General features: G+C 49.8%; 1 non-coding gene across 1 annotated transcript; it reads left to right on the top strand.

Annotated features, from left to right (window-relative positions):
• Positions 1-1104: 1104 nt before the first annotated feature.
• On the top strand, positions 1105-1177 carry TRNAR-CCU. Its single transcript has one exon. It is a non-coding gene; the product is annotated as a tRNA-Arg (tRNA).
• The last annotated feature ends 4279 nt before the right edge of the window (positions 1178-5456 follow it).

Here is a 5456-nt window from a genome sequence, read left to right as displayed (position 1 = left end):
ACAAAGCAGAAGGGGCTGGGCACTCAGAGGACTCCAGGCTGCAAGTGTGGGTGCATGACCCCTCCTGCCCAGGCAGGAAGGCCCTGGAAGAGGGCAGCAGGGACAGAGGCTCAGAAAATAATTCAAAAGGACAACTCAGGGATGCAGAAAATGTCACTCTGGTTGAATGCAAGTCGTTATTAAGCCTTGAGTCCGTGGGAGACACTGGGCTGAGAACCCAACTTACGTTGCATCATTAAACTTCCTCAGCAGCCCCCGAGGCACGTCAATTATTTATGCCCGTCTTACAGATGAAGGGACTGAGGCTCCAAGACGGCAGCCCACTGACCAAGGCCACTTGGAAGCCACAGGCTTATTGCCTGCATTCCCCGTCGCCGGCACTTGGTCACTGAGGCCCCATGATGTTCAGCGTTTGGTGACCATTCTGGACAAACCTGAGGCCATCATTCAAAGGGCTGGTGGGTCCCAGATCGTTGCAAAGGAAGTGACAAGGAGACGTAAGAAGAAGAATAAACTCACTGTTTAGTGAAGTAGATGCTTAAAGAATCGGGGGTTCTTAGGAGATGGAGCAGCTAAAACGGGCCTCCGAAGCCCCCACCCAGTATTCCTTGGTGAGGATATCTGAGGGCCAGGGGATGGGGGTGAAAGGGGGTACAGTGAGCTCTCAGTAAGGTCAGTTCAGTTTTTTGGTAAATTTAAACATGTCCAAAAAAATGTTATTTGGTACCTGACTCTGCAACCCCAGGGGCTGTAGCCCACCAGGCTCCTCTGTCCGTGAGATTTCCCAGGAACGCAGCGTACAAAGCAGTGTATCTGGAATTATCCCACTTTCAAAACGAAACGTGGGCCTCCTCCCCGGGTCCCGGGGGGTCACCCTGTGCTGGGACTCCAGACAGTTGTCTCTCAGCTCAGTTTATTTCTGATCTTCTGAGACCAGCTGGGGACGACCTGGGTCCTTGGCCATGAGCAGACCAGGAGCAGCTGCAGTGCCACACTTTTCTTGCTTTTCAAAACCCAAACCTTGCCTTTCTCCTCTAAGAAATAGGAATGGGGTCTCTCCATAGACAGATGTGAAGATTAAACATACAATGTCTGCCAGGGACTTCCCTGGTGGTCCAGTGGCTAGGACTCCGGGCTCCTAATGCAGGGGACCCAGGTTCGATCCCTGGCCAGGGAATCAGATCCCACATGTCCTCACTGAGACCTGGTGCAGCCCAATACATAATAAAATAAAAATAAATAAATATTTATAAAACAAGATAAAACGTTTGCCATGACGTCTGCCACGTAAAAAGCACCCAGCCCATGTGTCCTTCCCTTCCCACCCAGCTGTGATGATGGAGGAGCAGAGAGGAGGGGTGAGAGGGGACCCCTGTCTCCTGTCGCCTGGAATTTGAGGACCTCTGTTCTACGTTCTGCTTCCAGCAAGGCACGCACTTCCCACCATTGCCCTCCTGCCTCCCCATCTGGAACCCTGCAGGGTGGAGCCTGCCCCTCTGCCTTCACCCATCAGACAGTCCTTTCTCTTGGGCTTCCCTCTCTGTTAGTGTCTCTTTCAAGGACTCCTCCTCCAGGGAGCCTCCCCTGAACACATCGGCCTCCTGGGCCTCTTTCGATGAACTGGGACGGCATCTGTAGCCCACAGCACAGAGTTTGATGCTGGATGGTGTGCGCTGTGCATCTGTCTCGTCTTCAGGAGTCGTCACAAGCCCAGCCTCTTCTGTTGTCCCAGCAGTGCTGGCCATATTCCCCCAGGGGATCCCTCGTTCAGCAGGACTTTCTGATGCAAAGACAGAGGACAAAAACTAAGCATATAGTTGATGCTCATGTCAAGTTCTAGAAGCCCCGAGAAAGCTGAAGCCTCCGTATGGCTCCCAGCACAATAGGGCAGAGCTTGCCAGCTTTGACTGAGAACTCACTAGAGCGATCCAAGGCCTGAGTGGGAGCTGACTGCAAAGCGGTCAAGTGCCAGCCTGATGCCAGCGAGCTCAGGGATGTCATGACCGCCTGCTGGCGCATGCTGAACACGCGCGTGAGTCCCCCGACCGGTGAGGGTTGAGTTGTGTTCCCCCAAAATTGTGTTGGAACTAAATTGAACTGAACTGAAAATTATGTTGAAGTCTGAATCCTTGGGGCCTATGGTGTGACCTTATTTGAAATAGAATCTTAGAGATGCAATCAAATTAAAGTGAGAGTGTGCTGGATTAGGGTAGACATTAAATCCAATGACAGGTGTCCCTATTGTTGTTGTTCAGGCGCTAAGTCGTGTCCAACTCTTTGCAACCCCATGAACTGCCACACTCCAGGCTTCCCTGCCCTTCACCATCTCCTGGAGTTTGCTCAAACTCATGTCCATTGAGTCGATTATGCCATCCAACCATCTCATCCTCTGTCGCCCTCTTCTCTTCTTGCCCTCAGCTTTCCCAGCATCAGGGTCTTTTCCAGTGAGTCAGCTCTTCCCATCAGGTGGCCAAAGGATTGGAGCTTCAGCTTCAGCATCAGTCCTTCCAATGAATATTCAGGACTGATTTCCTTTAGGATTGACTAGCTTGATCTCCTTGCTGTCCAAGGAACTCTCAAGAGTCTTCTCCAACACCACAGTTCAAAAGCATCAATTCTTCGGTGTTCAGCCTTCTTCATGGTCCAACTCTCACATCCGTACAAGAAGGAGGAAATTTGGACACACACAGAGGGAAGTCAGGGAGGTGAGGACAGAGGTAGAAATCAGAGGAAGGTATCTACAAGCCAAGGATTGTTGGCAACACTGGAGGCCAGAGAAACAAGGAAGGACCCTCTCCTGGGGCCTCAGAGTGGGACGAGACCCTGTGACACCTTGAGCTCAACCTCTGTTCTTCAAAACTGTGAGAGAATCCACTTCTGACGGTTGAAGCCACCTGGTTAGGGGCCAGAGGACTGTACCCCACCTAACTAGCACGCGGTACAGAAACCCACATCTCTAGCAAGCTTTCTGTACAATTTTTTAATAATAAGTTTCATTTTCTCATGTTGCCATGATAAATGGTGATTATGTCCGGAAATGTTGCAAAGTATTTCCAACATTAAGTTAAGATTATAGCTACTCTGATAGTCTGCATAATACAAGGCACTTTGAGAAAGATGCAGTATTTTAAATTTCCCTAGTGAGACCAGTTGGCAGAAAACATACTAAACAAAAGAAAGCAACAAAAAATTAAATAATAACCAATAAAACTGAAAATGATAACCAATAAAACGCCAATAAAACCAAAATGCCCACAGATGTTTTTAAAAAGAGAACAGGTAAGAACACAGAAGAACATAAGCAGCCTGCTTTTGAAAATACCATCCTTTTCTGCATATATGGGACTGTTAAAAATTTTCTGGGGTATAGCTGCTTTACAATGTTCTGTTATCGTCTGCTGTACGATGAGGGTGGGGAGGACGGAAAGGAGATTGGGACTGACATAGCACGCTGGTGCCTGTTCAGTGCGTGATACGTTGCTGGCCAGAGCCCAGCACAGGGCTGCCTCTTTGATGACCTGTCATCCCCCTTAGCCTGTGGGGTCAGGGTGACAGGAACCACGTGTCCTCTGCATTCCTCCTTTCCTTCTGGGTTAGCACTCCTGGCCTGGCTAGAGGCCCCGGGCCCCTGGAGCCCACCCACTCTGGTGTCCAGCAGACAGTTCCTCCAGGGTCTTCTGAAATAGCATGTCTGTCCCTGCAAAGCATCTGACTTGTGATACTTTCCATCACACACACCGAGAGAGGGCTTGCAAAATATTTTCCATGGGTGGGTGTTCCTTGGATAACGAACTCACTCTTTCAGTGAACACATGGACGGTGGAGGGTCAGTCCCACACTCAGCCTCCCCAGGTTTATTTTGCAAGATGAGGCCAAAGGTTTGTGCGACCTGGGTATCCCATGGCTGTGGTCAGTGCTGTCAGACTTCAGCGAGCCCCCAGGGAGCTACGAAAATGCAGATTCTGGGGCCAGCTCAGTGGTTCCCATTCACCAGGTCCGGGTCGGGAAGGGGGGAATCTACATTTCTAACAAGCTTTCCATATGATTTTCATACTGGTGGTCTGAGGAACACTGTGCTGGAGAAATGAATACTGAGTGTGATCATCTTTTAAAGAAACAAAAAACAAAAACATGTTCTCACCAGGATCTGTCCTCATGGGTAGAATGTGGTTGTGTCTAAAGTCGGGGCCATGGACCTGAACCAAAGAAACAGCCAGTAATGAGGACCTTTTATTTCGCATATGTAATTTCCCAAACCTCGTAATGCTTTTGCAAACCAGTTATTCATTGCCAGGGATTTTACCTGCTCTTACTGAAGAAAATGAAAATATGGGGACATTGGTGGTCTGGTCCAAAGACTCACATCCAGAAAATCCTACATCCATTGAGAAGGGTGGAAACAACTTTATTGGGGTATATTTTATCTAAAAACAGAAAGTGAGAGTGTTAGTTGCTCAGTTGTGTCCGACTCTTTGTGACCCTATGGACTGTAGCCCACCAGGCTCCCCTGTCCATGGGATTCTAGGCAAGAATACTGGAGTGGGTAGCCATGCCCTCCTCCAGGGGATCTTCCTGACCCAGGGATCAAACCCAGGTCTCCTACACTGCAAGCGGATTCTTTACCGTCTGAGTCACCAGGGAAGCCCACATTTTATCTATGTATTATCCAATTCACTGATTTCAAGTGTACAATTCGAAGATAGTTAATATGAAGTTAACATACCCAGTTGCACAATCATCCCCATAAATCAGCTTCAGGACGTTTCTGTTGCTCCCACCAGATTTCCCATGCCCAGTTATGGTTAATTCCTTTCATTCTCCTCCCCCAGCACCTGCCCAGCTAATCTACTGTCTGTACAGATCTATCTTTTCTGTAGATTTCATATGAATAGAATCACAGGACTATGGTCTCTTGCAACTGGCTTCTCTCACGTACCACCATGTTCATCCATGTGGCCGCACCTTTCCATAGCTACTGGACAGCCCTTCCCTGTGTGGAGCACTACACACCGTCCATCCATTCTTTAGCTGATGGACATGGAGGTTGTGCCCATTTTGAAAATGTTCCTTATTTTAAATGCCGCAGCCTGGGTGCCCTTGGGGCTATCCGGGTGGGAGGTTGGCAGTGAGCTGGTTGAAGTGCCATGAGGACTCCATCAGCTGAGTCTCCTCCTGGCAGCACAAGGCACGCATGGCCCTCGTGAGGCTGGTCCTCTGGACACGGAGCCTGGTGCAGGTGCTTTTTTGAGGGACAAGCCTGAGAGGGAGGGAGAGGGGGAGCTGGGATGAACAGGGAAGGGCTGAGGGAGAAGGTGGTTTCAGCCAGTCTCGCTGTGGCCCAGGGCCTGGGGATGGTCTGCGCCAACCACATCACCAAGGTGTCTTTTTCTGAGGCTGGGGCCTGCCTTTGGAACCCCCGTGCATCAGTCACTGGCATGCACTGCTCCTTGACTGGG

This window comes from Bison bison, unplaced genomic scaffold (assembly GCF_000754665.1).
Source record: "Bison bison bison isolate TAMUID 2011002044 unplaced genomic scaffold, Bison_UMD1.0 scf7180017864080, whole genome shotgun sequence".
NCBI classification, from domain to species: domain Eukaryota; kingdom Metazoa; phylum Chordata; class Mammalia; order Artiodactyla; family Bovidae; genus Bison; species Bison bison.
The sequence above is the reverse complement of the archived record's forward strand: the minus strand, read 5'-3'. Positions and strand labels throughout refer to the sequence as shown.